At 34.6% G+C, this 20,162-nt stretch overlaps 1 non-coding gene across 1 annotated transcript; it reads left to right on the top strand.

Annotated features, from left to right (window-relative positions):
* Positions 1-18,809: 18,809 nt before the first annotated feature.
* On the top strand, positions 18,810-18,881 carry Trnav-uac (transfer RNA valine (anticodon UAC)). Its single transcript has one exon. It is a non-coding gene; the product is annotated as a tRNA-Val (tRNA).
* The last annotated feature ends 1,281 nt before the right edge of the window (positions 18,882-20,162 follow it).

The raw sequence follows: 20,162 nt of genomic DNA, 5'->3' as shown, positions 1-20,162 counted from the left end.
GCACCTAAGGAAATTTTTAATCTCTGTACAAGAACTAAAACTCCAGGTTTTGTCATTGAGTGAATCTGACTTTTAGGATATTGTTGTGTCAGTCTCCGTCGGCAAAGCATTGAAAGCGAGGCCACATGCCTAGTTTTAAATTAAGCTTCGGTTTATGGGGGTTTTTAAGCGTAAAATTGAAATTTGGGATAGAAGTTTGTTCGATATTCGAAGTTGAGGAGTTTCAGTAGAACGACAACAAAAACCAACCCCCTTAGCAAACACCTGGAGCTTATAGAAATATATTTGTTAAAGATCATTATAAATTACTCAATGATCGAGGAGAGTCAGCAGGTATTGCTGATTATTTTTAAAAAGGAGCGAAATTCGTGTATTAAGATTCTGTTGAACGGGTAAAACCTGAAAAATGGATTGCTACAGTATATGCCGCCCACAGAAATCGATATTCTTTAGATACTACTAGTCAGGATTTATTGACTTTAAACGAGAAGCAGTGATACATAGAGATGAACTATATGAAAAACTAGCTAAAGAAGCAAATGTGACCGTTGAAGAAGCTAAACAGCGACTTAATGACCCTGGTGAAATTAACGAACCTAAGTCAGGCGCTACAGGAAGTGGTTTTTCTACCCAAGGAAGCGGTCTTTTTGCTTGTCCTAACAGTGTTCTTTCTGACGTAGATAGATTAGAAGTTCGGATCGGAAGAAAACGCGCAGGAAACAATGCGCCGGAAATAATTAATGAAATTTCTGCTACTTGTCGAAGATTATTTACAGGCAGTATTATTGATCACAAAATGTATCGTTATCCTATTGATGAAATTGCTGATGATCATCACAGCGACTAAAATACAACTAATTAGTCAGTATGTAATTTAAAAATGATTATACATCATGCTCAACGTGGACCTGTAATGGTCAGGGTAGTGAACTCACTAGTACCAACTCACAAAGCGATTCATGGAGATACACTCGGTGATAATGTTATGAGTTTATTCAAAAGGATAGCTCCAAAGGTAATACCGATTGCAAAACAACTAGGAATGAAGGCTATTGATGCTGTTCGTGATAAAAGGTATTAATGATATTGGTAATCTTGTCGGTAAAGTATTTTCAACGGTCAAAGAAAGACACTGCTGATGCTGCGGTGTGGCCGGTGTCTCATGGTGCTAATCAAGATTACAACTTTGGATTTTTAATGCTGAAAGATGTTCGTAGAAGATTTTCATGCGCATTCCACTGTGACATATTTTTGGATTTTGCAGAAATGTTAGAAAAGTTATCTTTGGAGCTAGACATACAGTTGCACTTGTAATAAAGGCAACTGATGATGATGCAATTTGGCGACCTGCTGGTGATGCTGGTAAAGTAATACTAACAAAGCTTCGTTGTGGATGCCAATAATGACTCCAACGATTGCCGAAGAACAAAAACTACTTTCTTTGATGGATTCAGGTGGTCAATCATTACTATCATGGTTGACAGTGACCACAGACAGTGTTGAAACTAGTGTTAGTGGTTTATTTACATGGTACATAGTATCACAGCAGGGTGTTTCCGCACCACGACATATATTTGTTGCTTTTCAAGATTTTGAGCGAATAAATTCACAAACACGTGGCCATATGATATTTGACAAACTTGGAGTTAATGAAGTTTCTTTACGGATAAACGGACATCAAGAATCAGCTGAGGATATATTGTCAAATTTTGATCAAACTCATGTAGCTCGTGCATATCATCATCTGATGATATTTATGGGACGTGATCAAAACATAGACACAGGGTTGCAAATATCACAATTAGATTTTACGACGCTGTATCCGATTTATTACTTTTCCCTGGAGCATCTTGATTTATCTAGACAATCTGTGGTTGATACTCACTTTCAAGCTCAAGTAACATCTTGTTGCTGTAGTTGGTCCACCAATTTTTCATGAAGCTTACAGAGCAATTGCAGTTATTCTTTCAGATAAAGCAATTTTACTTGAAGGTGCTGGTGGAAGAATGCGACTGATTGATGCACCAGTAGAAAACATGTAATGAAATTGCTCACCATATTATAAAAGTTTCGTATAGTCACGTAAATGTTACTGGCTTCCGGTCAGGTGAAACAATTACAATCAAAACTCGCAAATAAATGCAGAATAGAAATATCACTGAAAAAAGATCAAACTTCTAGTGGTGGTCCAAACAAATTATCATTAACCAAGACTCAACTCAAACATATTAATTAGGCCTTAGAATAAAAGAAGTTCAACTTCATCTTTCTCCGAACGCTATTAAAGACTCGATTAAAGCAGGTGGTATATTTCCACTTCTTGGAGCTATACCAGGTTTAATAGCCTCTCAAGCTCCAGCCATCGCAAAAACAGTTGCACTCGGCGTTTTAAGCGGTACTGCCGGAAAAATTGTTAGTATGCTTGTTGATAAAATAGCAGGAAAGGGATGTAAAAAGGGAAGGGGTCTAAGATTACCGGGAACCCCTTATCGGTACGGAAAAGGTCTGAGACTTCCAGGAACACTTTGCTAATTCTTCCAATGCCTAACTTTGATTAACTTGATGCTGCTAAAAATTAAATATATAAAATTTCGGAGGTGTTTTTATGCGTGATCAGTTACCAAAACAAGCAAACAATTTTGAAACAGGTATTATTAATCTTGATGATAATTAAGGGTCTGGTACTCATTGGATGGCATACGCAATTGATCCACGTGGAATCGTTTATTTCGATTCGTATGGGTTGGCTCCACCAAATGAATTTTTAAAATATATAAACACAATAAAACACTCTACTCTGGTATTCAACATTACCAATACAAACACTAACTGATCCACCGATATGTCGTCGTGAACTAATTAATGTACTTTACGCTATATCAAAATCTTCCAATGCATAACCTCATAAAGTCGTGCATAATTTTACAAGTAACCGCGTCGTTTGAAACGGATCTCAAAGTAAAATGGTTGATATTTATGGAAGACCTTCTCTTAGTGGCACCACTAAGGGCAAGAAAAAAAAAAGATGTTATTGATTTGTCAAATTACGCGACTAAAGATAAACTTGGCGATATTATGAACCTCTCTGGAGTTGACCGATGTGAAGTTGTTATTTTTCAGGATAAATGCGGTGTTTTAAAGACGAGCAACATCAAATGGAATGAGATAGTTCGTAGAGTTCTCGGTGCTACTAGGAATAACATTTACTGACGGTGGTAGAATCAGAGACTCAAATATATCATTCGCAACTATTAGAAATGAAATTGCATGAAGCGTTTCTAATCGTTCGCGGAACACCGGTGATACAATGACAGGCGAACTCATCATGAATGTTTAAAGAGATCCAACATCTGATGAAGATGCTGCAACAAAAGATATCTAGAGACAGTAGATACTAAATTATGCACGCTACGAGCTGATTATGATTCTCACGTAAGCGCGTTTACTAGTACTTCGTAGAAACTGTCAAAAACGTAATGAAATCGCAGATGATTTATTTGGCACCCAGTTGACTGTTAACGTAAAACTCGTTCATATTAACGCAAAACTTGGCGATATTAAAACAGCTATATCAGATATTGAAACTATCAGACACAGACTAGAAAATGTTACAATTGGGATTCCTGAGATCGTTAAAAAAATTAATCTAATTAAAATCCTCCACGGGCAGATTACCAACATAGTATACACGGTGTCATCAAGATTCTCAACATGGTCACAGCAAAATAACGATCCCAAACATACTGTAGCAGTCACTGGTGTGTATAGACTGTCTGTGTTCAGCGCTGCAAAATTTCAGATATTTACTACGTTACCCTGGCGTCATTCAACCGAAACTTTTTCTGGAGTTGTGTCTATTATCTTAAATAAAGGAGACGAAGAAACCTTTATACTGGAAGCATCTGATAAAAACGTAACCGCAACGTCTTACTGGTGGTGACTGGAATTTGTGGCTGAAACACCTCAATTGGTTACTATATAAAGTATAATGAGCATTTCAATCAACATTCAAAAATTCAGGTACAATCAAGCACGTGAATGGCAAACAAAATTGAAAAATATCGTTGACGAGAATGTAGTGAAAATAAATAAAAAATATCGCAGACGCGTAGTTATTGTTGATATAATTTTTTATTCAGCGTCTGCTTTTATTGCTGGAACCGGCGTGTTATTATCGACAATAACAATTATGGCACCAGCAGTTGTAACAATTTGTGTTTCAACTGCAACAACGATTGCCGGTATTCTTAATATCGTTGCCAAAAAAAATATGCACGTACACGAATGCAGAATTACATGATTATATAATAAAATTACATACAGCAACGCTAGCATGCTCCAAATTATCCTCTTTATTATCAACGAGCCTTAGTGATGGAACAATATCAGATTTTGAGTTCACGGAGATGATCAAAATCTACAAGAAGCAATGACAGTGATTGATTTAGAAAATCAGGATTTAAATAACAGTGTCAATTCCACTGACATCGCCAAGCGAGCTACTACAACAAATCGTAACGAATACGACTCCGTCAAAAACATCAATGATATCGGTAAGCTCAACTAATGCAGAATTTAGTATTAATATTTCAACTGCGATTCCAGTAAAAGAAATCGCACTAGCACATTTACGAGTATATTATTACAGCTGACCAAACAACAGATTAAAATCATTTGGTACATTACAGGCGAATAATTCACTAGTATTTGTAAATAAAAATAAAGATGATGGAACACCTGAATGGAATGTTGTTTCTATTCATACAGGAAGTTATCAAATCGAACAAATCAAAGATGAATTTCAACGCAGAATCAAATCAGTAACCGAAAGAGAATCGAAAATAGCTATTTCAGATCACGAACCAACACTATCGGCTACGATAGAGATAAATTCTCCAGATTACATCGTTGATATTTATCAATCATCAATCAGAAATGTTTTAGGATGGCCTGAAATCCCACCAAAATATGAAGGACCACTAGAACCAGCGCGGGCTGATGTTTTCACCGACGAAGAGAAATACATAACGGAACCAGAATATCAGAGAAAATATCCGTGGATATATTGGGGGAGTAACTTTCCTACAATAATAGGTGATCTATATACCCATGATGATACATTAAATCCGATTGTCCATGAACAATTGATCAAGTCATGTTTCGATCCCATTAACTCTGAGTTTAGACGATCATTCAACCAATTACAAAATGTATTTTCTGGTGTTACACAATACTACAACGATGATATAAAACAACAGATTATTACAACGATACAACATCTGAATCAGGTTATATCAGATTTGGATTATATGAATAAAAGTATCATTTGGAATAGGAATCGCCTCGGTAGTGGATTTGTTGATTACCATGGACGACCCCGTACAATAACCCTTAAACAGCTGTTTCTAAGACAAGAGAGAAGAACAATTACCAACGTTTGTGATACCAGAATTTAGAACTGACGAGCTAAATAAATCACTCAACGATCTTATTAATGAAACCTTTCCCAAAATACTCGAGTCATGGAGAAAAATAGCACCACCTCCAACTATTCTTAAACACAATACTAATCCGTACGGTGAAGGTCGTCTTATTTCACCAGGAATCGTTAATAAAACTTCAACTATTGCAGTCAATCTTGTATGCGATGTAATTGTGGCAACTTTGAAATAAATCAGGCTCAGCAAGGATATATTTTATATAAATTTACACCGCAAGTACCTCCTGGATATTTGATTGTACAAGAACCTATTAATCCTGTTTATCTACGATGTCATAATCCGTTATTATCAAGAATAACTGTCAAACTTACTGACACTTAAATGATTTAAGAAATGAAAATCTGTATTTAAATTTATACGTAAGGTCTTAACGAGATATTTTTGCAGAGTGTTTTACAGTTAATCAAGAGGTATATTATATAATGTACCAGCACGTGAGTTTTTTTATACACAGCAAGGGGGAGGTACTTGAAAATGTCATCAGAACAATAATGACACAGGCTCCGGTCAGCTCAGAACAATTTTAGTGCTAATATAGTTATTGATGAATACGGCAACGAAGACTTTTTATTGACGCAGAACAATTAAATCAACTACGGCGAGAACATATTTATATGATCACATGTGATAGAGGTCAGATTCTGAATTATGCACATTCCTGTATTAAATTTGATCAGCATAAAAAATCTTGTCTAATTTTGAACAAAAAACCTGATTTGGTATATTTTAAAAAAATAAAAAATATATTATAACATAATTTTTAAAAAATATTGATTCTCACTAGTTTTCATTCATCGCTACTTTCACTTTTACTCTCGCTTTCATAAGTGACAGCAGTTTCGTTTTCACGATCTGATATAATCTTTTTTAATTGTCTTACGCATGTATTGATGATTTTTTGTTTCATATTCGTTAGATAATTTTGATCTAATGTTGTCAATCGCGATAGAAAGTGGTATGAATGTTTTCACTTCTATATCTTTCACTGCTGATAAAGATTGTAACATGATCTGCTGGATCGTTTTAATCAATCGATATTCGGTCGATAATGTGTATCCACTTTCAAACTACGATTTCGTAATGATTCAAAATCAGACATAATTTTTTCAGGATCAAGTTGAATCTTTATACCGTCTTTTTCTAATTCTTTTTTTGTAGAAATAATATCATTAATATTTTCAAAATTCATTTTATTATATATATCATAAAATATATATTTAAATTATATTCCTCAACCAGGACGATATAGTACAATTATGTAATATAGTGCAAACACAACATCTTAACTACTGAATAAATGTTTAACTTACCTGTTGTCTCCAATACAGCTGCAGTCCGACTGGGGATACAGATATTCTGGCTTGTTTTATAGTCAAACATTCTTTGAAAACCCATAAGTCCAGAATATTCGGGAGAATCATGTGATCAAGTCATTCTGGAAAACCCGTCTGGGAAAACCCACAAGTCCAGAACATTCTAGAGAATCATCTGATTAAGTCGTTCTGGGATATTGGGTTCTCCCAAAATGTTTGGCTATAAAAGTCCGTGAATCTCTCTGTCAGACTGGAAATTTGCATTTTGAAGTGGACAGGAGGTAAGTGAAATATTTTCTTAAATTACGTGTGTTAATTGTTACGCACATAGTTAAATTATTGCATGTTTACAGATCGAAAAATAACTTACATGTATCGCCTTGATTTCGTTGTAAGTTAGAAATCATAAATATCCCTTTACTAATTTGAACTGTTATATAATTATGTTACTTCACTGATATTAATTATGACACAGATGGTTAATTAATTACCATGACAAAATGAATTTAGATCTACGCAGAAATATCTACAACAAAGTTATTTATTTTCCTTCAGGTCATGGACCTTAAGAAAGGAAGGAGCAGTACTATATGAATAGGGATTTTGAGCGCATTTTCATACCGAAGGTCTCAGAGTAACAGTATCATAATTATTTTAACAATGGTTATGATGATACCAAAAAACAAATAAAATAAAAAATAGTTTAGTAAATATAAGGGGCACAACCAGGTAATACCTCTACCAGAGAGAGAGAGAGAGAGAGAGAGAGAGAGAGAGAGAGAGAGAGAGAGAGAGAGAGAGATTTATCTCTCTTAACAATACTGGGAAATGATTTTATTTTGTTTATATTTCTTAGAGAAAGCAGATCTAGTGATATTATTTGTGACGAAATATACTGATTTTGATTGAAGATCCAAATATTTGGCAGCTGCATTCATTGATTGAAATATTGTTTCTTAATCAGTCTCTGCATGTGTAGATTTAACGCCCTTTTTCCATTTGTTTACATCTACCAGTGTTTCCAAATTTGCAATTTTGACTCTGCGTGATAGCTCTCAGATTAGTTAAATTATTATCGATATTTATACCGTTGATATAAGCGATTACAAGACCGTCTTCGAGTACTCCGTTGAAAAATTCGAATATATATTTATGGCAGAAGTACTATTTCTTCCCATCATTAGGATAACCAGTATTAATGAGAATACCAACTGGTATTTTTCGTCGACAGTGTCTGATTACACCATCACGATTTGTTTCATAATTTTTAATAATGGTGTGTTTAGCAAAGTCTTACCTTGGATGATTGACAAAGTCTTTTTGGTTGATTTTTATATAATACCATTTGTTTAAATAATAATTTGGCTAAATCATTACTTTGAGAATCTTATCAGATAATCTTCTATATTTTATAACCCTGTCACTGTCATCAATATTTTTTATCATAATATCTTTTCAGATCTCTGTATTGTTTACCATCACATTGCAAAGACAATTGCGTTTTTCCTCTAAATCCAACATTGCATTTCAAACACGATTTTGGACCTAGACTTCCATTACGAATGCTTTGCAAATCATGTCCGCAGAATTCGTTTACGCAAGCTTTGTTACAAGGAGTCAAGGAAACTATCATTAAAAATGGATGAATTTGAGAGAGTATCTACGATTAAGCCATCTAAAGATAAATTTAATCTTGACAGAATATCCCCTGACATACCGATAAAAGCTCAGGTTGATCCGAAGAATAAAACCTTGATTAATGAAATTCACGACGCCAAGATTTTTTTTTAGCAAAGATGGCGCATCTCATGTGTGGTCAACATTTAAAATCACAGATGGTGTCGATGCTAAGATGAACGACAAACGAGCTGCAACTATCATTAATTATCTCCACAATCGAAAATAGTTTTTGAAAGTAAAATTTGTTGTATTAGCAGAAACAGACAATTGGATTATTCGTGACAAATATGATCCTGTCCTTCATAATGAAAAAATTGCCATACTGAGTAAAAATTCCAAACCAAGAATGTTGACTGGTATTGACAAACTGTATTATGAAAGAGCGTATCCTGTAACTGCAGTTATTTATGGAATTTATCCGATAAATGATAACCCCAGCGTTAATAATCTAATAATTTTCAAGACTGAAATGTGTAACCGAACGAGTAACGGAACATTTTACCGTTTCGACTCGTGGAAACGGTCCAACGGATAAAAGACGTAAAATAATAAATGAGTGGGGAGAAATAGTTCAAGATATCGGAGCGTCCGTCAAAGATGTCGCTGAGCTAGAAAAGAAACTAATATTCCCAGGAAGACTAAAATCTATGACCGCAGAGATTTTGTACGAATCAAAATATAAATCAAAAGGAGCTTCGATTGAAATTATTGATCATAATGCGCATGCGTGGACTAATGAGTAACAATATTTCCATGAAATCGAACTGTTAAATTTTACCACGGAAATATATTTGATTTTATTAACGAAATAAGTAAAAACGATCCTGTATCAGTGTGGCTATTTCAACGTTCTGATGATGAAAACTATGATCAGTTTGTACGACCTAATGGCGTTATTTATCGTACAGAATCTCTCCACGAAGAAATGAAAAATCTTGCGTTAAATATACCGATGATGCTGAACGATTACTGAGTAATTGTTTTACTGTTTCGTCAGTTGCGGCTCATTTTGCTAGAGAGAAAAATTCGTGGAAACCAACTCGATTTGATTTTCTCAATGATATAATATCGAATTGTGTCGAATACAGAAACGATGGATTGTGGAATAGTTAATATGATCACAGAGATGTTATATCGGTTGATATGATTGCCTGTTATCCCATATATACTTGATCAGACATTAAAGCTATCATCTGCACCGTCAGTGTATGATCCCGTAGCTAGACATAAAACAGTTTATCTTAATGGACCTGGGGTTCTTGTAAAACAATGATCGTTTTAACCCATACACACAGACTTGCAAGGGAAATAAGAGAAAGAAATATTAGATCATGTACTTATCACAGCTTTTCTCGATGGAAAGGAGAAGCATGGACTCCTGATGGAATGGGCGAAAAATACATTCCAAATATTATCCTTTGTGATGAAATATGTACAGTGCCTAAAGAAACATTGAAAACATTTCTTGATTGGTTATTAATAAAAAATACTGCTGTTATAAGGTGTGGCGATCATGGTCAACTGATAACTTTTGTTGAATTGTCTCCACATGAATGGTTAAAGAATTTTGTTGATTGTTATGAAGAAATAGCTGCTGATCATAGATCTCTTGATCCAGAATTAAGCGAGTTTAAGAAATTAATCAAACTACAGCCGAATAAAGTTCAATGTGAAATAATGCGTGATATAATTTCAGAAATCCTATGAGCAACGTTTGGAACTTATGGAGACCAAATGATTTGATAATGGCAAGTAGAAAGATAGTTCGTGATACACTTTAACAACAATTTTTTATGCTACATAAAGAAAGGTTTTCAAATCTACCCGTACCATTATGTTATCGACCGGTTGATACGCGATGGCAGAATATCGACGTTGATATGCCAGGATCGTCAAAAAAATAAAATCTTGTATTAATTGATATCGTTTCGGTTCTTGTCAATGATGTTGAAGATGCGCTCAAAATGGAAAAAACTCCATGGACGCTAGCATACGCAATGACGATTCATTCATCTCAGGGGTTAACCATTTCTGATACGCGAGTTTGGATCGTCGATGATCGTATCGAATTGTCAAATTTAGTTTATCTCACAGTGTCTAGAGTTAGACAAATATCTCAGTTGCGGACGGTTATTATAGACGTTACAGAAACCACTGGCGATGTTATTGACAAAAATATAATAAGAAAAAAAAATAGTTATAAACAGTGTGCAAATAATAAGCGCGAATTTGACCTTAGTACTGAATTTATAATGATGCCGAAACAACAGCAAAATAATCATTGTGCGAGCTGTAATACAATAATGTTGTGGCGATACTCGAGTAATGATCCAAGACAATTTACCGTAGACAGAATTAATAGTAGGTTTGGTCATAAACGCGAAAATGTAAAGCTGACCTGTCTTGAATGTAATCGACGTCAAGGTGATAGTTTACAAAAGTGAATGCGGTGGTAATTGTGTGTCTTCAGGAATTGCTTGTAATTGTTCACTTTCAAATCCACGTTGAGGAGCAGTTGAATCTAATCTGTAGATTGCAGGTCTACCCGTTGATCGTACCACGCTAGATATTTTATGTGTCGTTACACTCAAATAGGATCAGTCGCTCTTATTTACCAACTTCATGTTCACCAGGTTCATATAAACATCTGACAGTAACCTTACCTAATACTGGTTGTTTTGAAAAATCATGTCGTTTTATTGGTATATTTCTCTTTGTAATTGCATTAATAGGTTTCATGGCGGTTGTTCGAATAATTTCATTATTTAATGCAGCTATCACATATGGTAATCTTGCAACCCATTCACGAGAACTCGTATCTTGAATTACTTCTTTCGCATACTGATATCCAAATAACCAATCAGCAAGTGTTCAATTAAATCGTTCAACAATTGCCTGATCACGATGAATTGCGGTATGTCCTCGTCTACTCTCGTATCGTGAATTACTTCCTTCGCATACTGATATCCAAATAACCGCTCAGCAAGTGTTCAATTAAATCGTTCAACAATTGCCTGATCACGATGAATTGCTGTATGTCCTCGTCTAATTATGGTATGTTCTTGTCTATTATGTTCGACATTATGTTTTTTCATCAGAGATGATACTGCACCAGGAAATTCCTTGCCAGGATCAACCTGTAATAGTTGTGGCCATCGTAAGGGTCCTCGTTGATAAATTCGTTCAAAGCAGCTACAACTTCAGCAGCTGTTTTAGCTGATAATGGCTCTGCTTCCTTATATCTACATGCAAAGTCAACGACAGTCAACGCGTATTTGTATGTTAATTGACGTCTCCCAATTTTTGATAGTATCGTGTGGTAAAAATAGAATATCTGCTTGAAGAACTTCCTTAGGAGTGCTGACATCAAAACGTGCATGCTGATTTAGTTTAGGTGGTGGTATAACAATTTGCCGTATTGCCTGTCGTGCTAACCATTTTGCAGCAGCAGAATGCGTTTTTCTCCTGGGTATTTAGCCCAAGGAGTTCCTGAAAATTTTGACAGCTTTTGTTGAATTGTCTCCATATGAATGGTTAAAGATGAGCCCAAGTGTGCGGATCTAACACCCACTCTTACTCCATCAAGTCGTTCCCTCGTAATTCTCGCGGAGGTGGAATTGCTGTCATCACAAAGAACTCCATGATAAAACGTCTTAACTACACCACAACATTCAATTTCGACCACACATCGTTTGAACTAGTCCAAACCACACTCACACTTGAGCAAAGGTCAGTCCATTTTGCTGCTTGAGTGCTTAGAGCCATTATTGCCTTCACTAACTGATGTTATTAATACCTCTCTCTCATCCGGGGAATTCCCATCATTTTTCAAAACTGCCATTCTAAAGCCTCTGCTGAAGAAACCAACACTAGACCATAACGATTTGAAGAATTACCGCCCAGTTTCTAATCTCCCAGTCATATCAAAAATCTTAGAAAAGGTTGTTCTATCCCAGCTTGTATCTCATCTAAATTCAAACAGTCTTTTTAGCAATGTGCAATCTGCATGTCGCCCTTGCCACAGTACTGAAACTACTCTTCTAAAAGTGGTTAATGACATTCTCTCTGCTTTGGATAGCGGAAAGATTACAGTCCTCACCCTCCTTGATTTGTCTGCAGCATTTGACACACTAGACCATGCTATATTACTTCACCGTCACCAGCATGCATTTGGCATTCATGATACAGCCTTACCGTGGTTCAATTCATACTTGGTCAACAGGACACAAATTGTATCTGCAAATGGGATACACTCCAGCCCAGTTGATCTATGTTGTGGTGTTCCACAGTGGTCTGTTCTTGGACCTGTTCTCTTCATTCTGTACACTCAGTCGCTCTCAAGTGTCATAGATCATCATCCAGTGTCTCTCCAATTGTACGCTGATGACACCAAAATGTACAAATCTAGCCATCCAACTGAAGTTGATGCTACCATCCAAGGTATAGAGAAGTGCATTTCTGATGTGAAATCATGGATGACATGTAACAAGCTGCAGATGAATGATGATAAAACTGAGGCCATTCTGATCACAATAAAAAGACTTTCTCATTTACATCCTTGACCTCAAACAATAAATATCAGCAAGGCCAACATTAAATTCACACAATCAGTACGAAACCTAGGTGTTACTCTGGACAGTACTCTCACATTGCACCAACATGTCATGAACATATGCAAGGCTGCATATCTTGAGTTGAGACGCATCAGCTCAGTTCGCAAATATCTTTCAGTTGATGCCACTAAAACACTTGTGTGTTCATTAGTACTTTCAATACTGGACTATTGGAACTCAATTCTGTCTGGTTCATCTCAATATCTACTCCAGAAACTTCAAAAAGTTCAAAACACAGCTGCTCGGATCATACTTAGAGTATCACGATCAGAGCACACCTCCCCGCTGCTCTGTACCCTAAACTGGCTATCCATTCGATCCAGAACCAAACACAAAATTTGTTCTCTGTGCTACGTTTCACTGTCGGACTCTAGTACAACATACCTATCCGCCCTCACCCATGTGTACACACCAGCAAGATACTTACGTTCCTTTTCTGACAATCGTATACTCATTATTCCCACTATGAAAACAAAGTCATATGGACAGCGTTCTTTTGCATACCAGGGCCCAGCAACGTGGAATTTATTGCCCACTGAACTTAGACACAAAGACACAGTGATCACATTCAAGAGGGCTCTCAAAACTCACTTATTTCGACTGCAAGAACAAACTTAAAGACCTAATAATGTTTACTACTTGAAATATTCTCAGCATGTTTTTGATTTTTTAATGTTTTTCTAATTTCACGGTGTTTGTTTTTGTAATAATATTATTATATGTTTTTTATCTTATAGGTGTTGTCTAATGTTGTAAAGCGCTTAGAGCTTCTAAAGATTAGGCGCTATACAAAGTCCTCATTATTATTATTTATTATTATCCTTACGTTGAATTTTAGGTAAAAACGAAAAAAATATTCTGTTACTTATTGCACATTTTCTACCATATTCTATTTTTTCCATTTTTTTGTTGTAACAGTGGCCAAATCAGTGGTTGGAGTTTTAACACTACAACGTAAACAATATAGATTCACGTATATTTATAATATGGATGTAATTGATTCTCAGCGACACGAAAGCAAGAGCCAGTAAAACATATTTCAGCATTACCTTATTCTATCAGAATGATTATAATAGGTCCATCTGGGTCCGGTAAAACGCAATGACTGCTTAATCTTATAATGAGATGGTTAAAGTGGGACAAGTTGTATTTAGTTGCACCATTAGTCGATGATAAGAGATGTTATGATGTACTTAAAGATTTTAATGAAAATGCAAAATTGTTAAATGAAGATGGTGACGACATTATTAATTTTATAACCGATATTGATGAAGCACTGAGTGTTGACAATTGATGAATTAGATTGATTTGATAATAATCTCGTAGTATACGGTGATGTGATGCTGGATAAACAATCAAGTCCAGCTAGAATATTTTCCAGAGGCAGACATAAAAATACGGATAAAATTTATGTCACTCAACGATATACACAAATACCTAAAGTGATCAGAGATAAATGTAACATTTTAGTTGTATTTAACGGAGTTGATACACATACTCTGAGAAATATTCATCAGTGCAGACTATGCACACACACACACACACACACACACGGCATGAATGTCTTTCGTATCGTCAATCTGTGACATAAACACGATCAATACATGAAAGGTGCGTGATTATTGGAATTTAAGCCGATACATTATACTGACTCAAAAGCGCACACTAAATATGTCTGTATTTATCGCTAAAAGTAGGCACAAAATCTTAATATATATTATGGTATATTAGGATATAGATGGTGTATACATACATACATACATACATACATACATACATCCATACATCCATTCATACATACATACATACATACATACATACATACATACATACATACATACATACATACATACATACATACATGCATACATACATGCATTCTCTAACGCATGATCGGTACCATGTACTGTATTCTCAAATAACGCTAAATACAATGGTTATGAAAGCAAAATGTGTTAACGCATACATGTACAGTATTAATTTATGTGTGCTTTTGGTGTTCATCAATTAATAACTTGTGGTCCCTATGGTCACTGAGATTTTCTCCTGTCGCTGATTCGCAAACAGTTTTAGAGATTACTTTCTTCGAATCTTTTGCACTGCATCATAACACAATGGAAGCCAATCTGTTTAAACAGGTGAATTATCTCGTCTTCAAACTGTGCAATTGATTCATCTAAATTGATTTAGATAATCTTAAACTGAAACTTCAAAATCACTATGACGATAAAATAATCAATTTGTCAGGAATGATTCATTGACAGGCATCATATATATATGTGTGTGTGTGTTTAGCAATAGCTCCAAAACGACAAGCTCAATATTCTAACAGCAATAGGCCACATCCAAGCCAGTAAACTGAGCGTTAGATACTAGTTGTACGTCTTTAACAATTCTTAGAGCTGCACGAGTACCATTGTGAAACAGCCTTTTATTGTCACACTTACAGCAGCAGTTCTGATAGGTCATAGGCAACTGTAAGATTCCTTCATATTTGACCAGTTACACATTTCAATGTACAATTAAACAGAAGGTTAAAATTGTTAATAATGCTTTACAACAAGTAATCTATAATCTGAGGCAAATATGTCATAAATGCCTGACTAAATTAGAATGGAAAATATTTTTGATATCCGAGATGAGTTATGTGAGGAAAAAAATCTCTTTAGATCGTCAATGTTTAACAGCGACCAGGAAAACCTAGCATCTACCTTAGAAGAGAGCACACCTTTTCATGATAACATTGCTCAAGTAAACGCTTCATAAATCTATTGATTCCTATGTCAAATTATTCAGCGATTTCAGATATAAATCTATTTTCTGAGCATATTTTTCAAATAGAACCAATATTAATATTTGACATATACAGATTCCCAGTCGTGGCTATCATATCGTAAATAGCAAACTATTAATATTCTAAGCAGGATAGATAGAAACGTCAAAAGTGTAAAGCTCCAAAAATTGCATTCCATAAATGGGTATCTACTTCATTACCAAACAAATCCTACCCAGGCCGACCCCATTATCTGTTCTATCATTGCATTTCAAAATACAAGAATGCTTCATGACCAAAACATTCGGTAAATTAGAAAATATTGAAACATTATGTAAAATAAAGGTAAGACATAATCCACGAAACTTTCATTTAAATAAGGCTTCTATTCTTCACACACAGGCGCGCAAAAAGTACATCCATATATTTCCGGAATTTCTCACCATACCAATTCCCCATCAACTCACACATAATGGCTAAAAATGACAGTACTCCATAGTGACTCATCAAACACTCAGTATTACTTTAACTGGTATAGTTGTGACTAATACAACGAAAAAGCTGGTGGCGATATAGCTGGAAATAACCGTCTCATTGTTATTCCTTTATTGCCAACACTTTTACGTGTTACTTTCGCCATCTTGAATTTTTCCACTTTTATCAGCCATTCATCTGTGCGTGCCTGACCTCGTGAGCGGAACATTATGGGAGGCCAAGGTAGCACGCTATCAATATCATAACTAAATTAAAAAAGAAAAGCCGCTGCATATAACGGCTTGTTGTATTTCTATTAATATTTCATGCATGGAATTCAATAGTGTTGGGAAACTCAAGATAAACTCGTGCCTTACATGTCCAATACAGACAAAAAAATATACGTCATACAAAATATTACGTGAAAATTCCATTGAAAATAAATATCATTTTCCCGTAGAGTTGTACTGAAATTGCCTTATCGGAGCATCATAGGACGCTAAGGTACTAGGCTAAGAAGAATTTGTATTTTGAGCTCCAGGCTGTGAAATTGTATGACTGTTAGAAAATGAGGCAAATAACACCAAAATTGAACAATTTTATGAACAAAATTCCTAACTGATCGATGTTGTGTTTATTGTGAGTTTGATAACTTAAAATATAATGTAAAAAATGTTTTAAAATTGTTTCTTTTCTTCAAATCCATCTTGGCTATTTCCTTGTCCGCTTTCCGACAAACATCGCCTCCAGACGGAGACACTATTTTAAGTTCATCATACAGAGGATGTGTATAACGGTACCTGAGACGAAACCAGTCAGAAGAAAGTGCGTGTGATTGCCTTGATAAAATTTTCAACTGTAATGCAGTGACGTATTTACATTTGATGTTAGAAAGTTGTAGTAGCTTTGGATTCTGCTACTCTTTAATGAGAAATTTAACAAATCTGAATTTACAATGGACCCCTTTCACAATACCCTTTACGGACAAGTTGCCGCTCCTGATATCGGACGCTAAAACTCAAAACGGGACTATCACTGCTTGATGAATGTTCTATATATTTACTTGGAAGTGGAGATCGGAGTTGGAAAGTCTGAATAATATCATGAAATCGTGTACATGTACTTTAATGTTGATAAAAAATATGAGCATTCAAAATAATAATAATAATAATGATAATAATAATAATAAATAATAACAATAATATTCATGCAAGGGCGATCGCAGAATTATTTTTTGGGTGAGGAGGCAAACTTATAGTGATCAGCAATTAAGTTTTACGGATGTAGGCCAAATCTTCTTTCGCGATGAAATCCAGGGAGTGGGGACAATTTCCCCTTTTTGCGGGCGTCAATGCTATTTCCCCCAGTAGATTTATAAAAAATAACATGCATAGACAAGCAAAATAAAAATATCTCATTGAAATTGATTTTATACTGAAAAAAATTTTTAAGAATGTATTTTATCTTCTTTTGCACCAAGCCAATTAAACAAGCTCTTTGAAGCTTTAGTAATATGCATCAAATCATCTTTTAGAGATATATACAGTTTATCTATCAAGCGTGTTTAGTGGCATATACAATTTAGCTATTAATGCATGTTTAGAGGTATAGACAGTTTTGCTATCAAAGCAATGTTTCAGGTATGGAATTTAAATAAACTTTAACTAAATGCAGTGGGAAAAAAAACACTTCTTGCAAATTCAGAAGACAGCAGACCTCACCTCCCACCCTTTCTGTTGAACTTAAATTAATATCCAATTTCCCCTTAGTCCCACTGGACTAAGACCAACTTTCGTCTTTAGTGATATCTACTAGTCTCCAATGTAATAATGTTAGTTTCAAAACCCTGAAAATGTCTACATAAACCGATTTTCAGTATCCTGGATCTAAGTCTGACAATTATCTAAACAATTTTAATTTAAAAAAAAAATTTTCCTTTAGTTTTGACATTTAAATTTTAAAACAGTATTCGATTGTTTTTTGGTATTTTAATTAACTTAACATTATTGGATAGTTTCGGTATAATATTATTCTATTGTATTGGAAGTTAATTTAAAGAAACTACAATATTCTATAGCTTTGTTCGTTTAATTTAAAGTCAATTTATTCAATTTATTTTATTATTTTAATTTAAAATAAAATCATTCTTTTTTACAACTATGATGCATACTTTTCCTGCAAATTAGGGTGTACGTACGCGACACTATCATAGCCATTTGTCTGCTGACGCTAAACAGATTGAAGTTTTCTTTTAATTCTTTGACGTTTTAAACAATGTAAATCCTCCAGGCTAAGTTCTGACATTTGGATTGTTCTCTTACAAGTGAATGCATCGTTTTGGAAGTTCGAGATTTTGCGAGATAACCCGAGGGCGTTATTTTAAGGTATTCTGAATCTGGTCTTATTAGGATTTACCAATATATATTTACCATCCCATGAGAGCATTAAAGCAAGGAGTTCCATGGTGAAGTGGTTATCACGTCTGCTTTACACGCAGAAGTCCTGGGTTCAATCCCCAGTGGAACTATACTGTACTTTTGATGCGTAGGTCACATATTAATAATAACAATAAACAACTTATTTTCAAACAACGACAGCAGAATTTATTATTTTATTATACTTAGAAACGTTAAACAACAAGAAATAACAACACAACGTTGATTTATTTATTTATTTATTTATTTATTTATTATTTAGTATGCATTAATTATTAATCATTATCTGAAAACTGTTTATTATGTATTTATTCATGATAAATTTATAAATGTTTAATGTATTATTTATTTGTTATTTAGTTTTAATTTTTTATTTATTATTGATATATTATTTATTTAAATATCTATTTATGTACGTGTTTTATTTATTAATAATTCATTTATTTATTTATTATTTATTTATCTATTTATTTATTTTTTTCATTTATTCTCATTTAGTTTCTTTTATTCTTATTTCATTTCTTCTCGTTTCATAACAATCTCATTGGGGATCAGAGATCTTTCAATCTCATCAAAATGGGATAATCTATACATAGACATAGATATGCTAATATATATGCACAGTGGAACCCCTCAACACCGAAACCCCTTTGGACATCCTCCCCAATTTTTCCGTTCATATAAGTATTAGGTTTACTGACGATATTGCAAATGTACGTGCAATTGTGGAGAGAGAGAGAGAGAGAGAGAGAGAGAGAGAGAGATGTTCATACAGAAATACAGTGTTCTTCACTTAAAACATCGGAAGAATGAGATACTTTTTAACTTTAATACAAGTCCTTTAAAAATACGAATGATACCCTACAACGTATAAATAAATACTCGGTATATTTAATATTGTTCACAGTTCAAGGTCTTCGTTTCAGAAATGTATGGAGCATTGTCTAGTTTGTTTCTTAGATATTTCTATAACTAATATGGTTGTATTAACAACTCCATCTCTTATACTGAAACCATTATGCTCATCCTTAGCACCTAAGGAAATTTTTAATCTCTGTACAAGAACTAAAACTCCAGGTTTTGTCATTGAGTGAATCTGACTTTTAGGATATTGTTGTGTCAGTCTCCGTCGGCAAAGCATTGAAAGCGAGGCCACATGCCTAGTTTTAAATTAAGCTTCGGTTTATGGGGGTTTTTAAGCGTAAAATTGAAATTTGGGATAGAAGTTTGTTCGATATTCGAAGTTGAGGAGTTTCAGTAGAACGACAACAAAAAACCAACCCCCTTAGCAAACACCTGGAGCTTATAGAAATATATTTGTTAAAGATCATTATAAATTACTCAATGATCGAGGAGAGTCAGCAGGTATTGCT

Source organism: Sinohyriopsis cumingii, chromosome 12 (genome assembly GCF_028554795.1).
Source record: "Sinohyriopsis cumingii isolate HCF-2022 chromosome 12, ASM2855479v2, whole genome shotgun sequence".
Classification (NCBI taxonomy): domain Eukaryota; kingdom Metazoa; phylum Mollusca; class Bivalvia; order Unionida; family Unionidae; genus Sinohyriopsis; species Sinohyriopsis cumingii.
The sequence above is the reverse complement of the archived record's forward strand: the minus strand, read 5'-3'. Positions and strand labels throughout refer to the sequence as shown.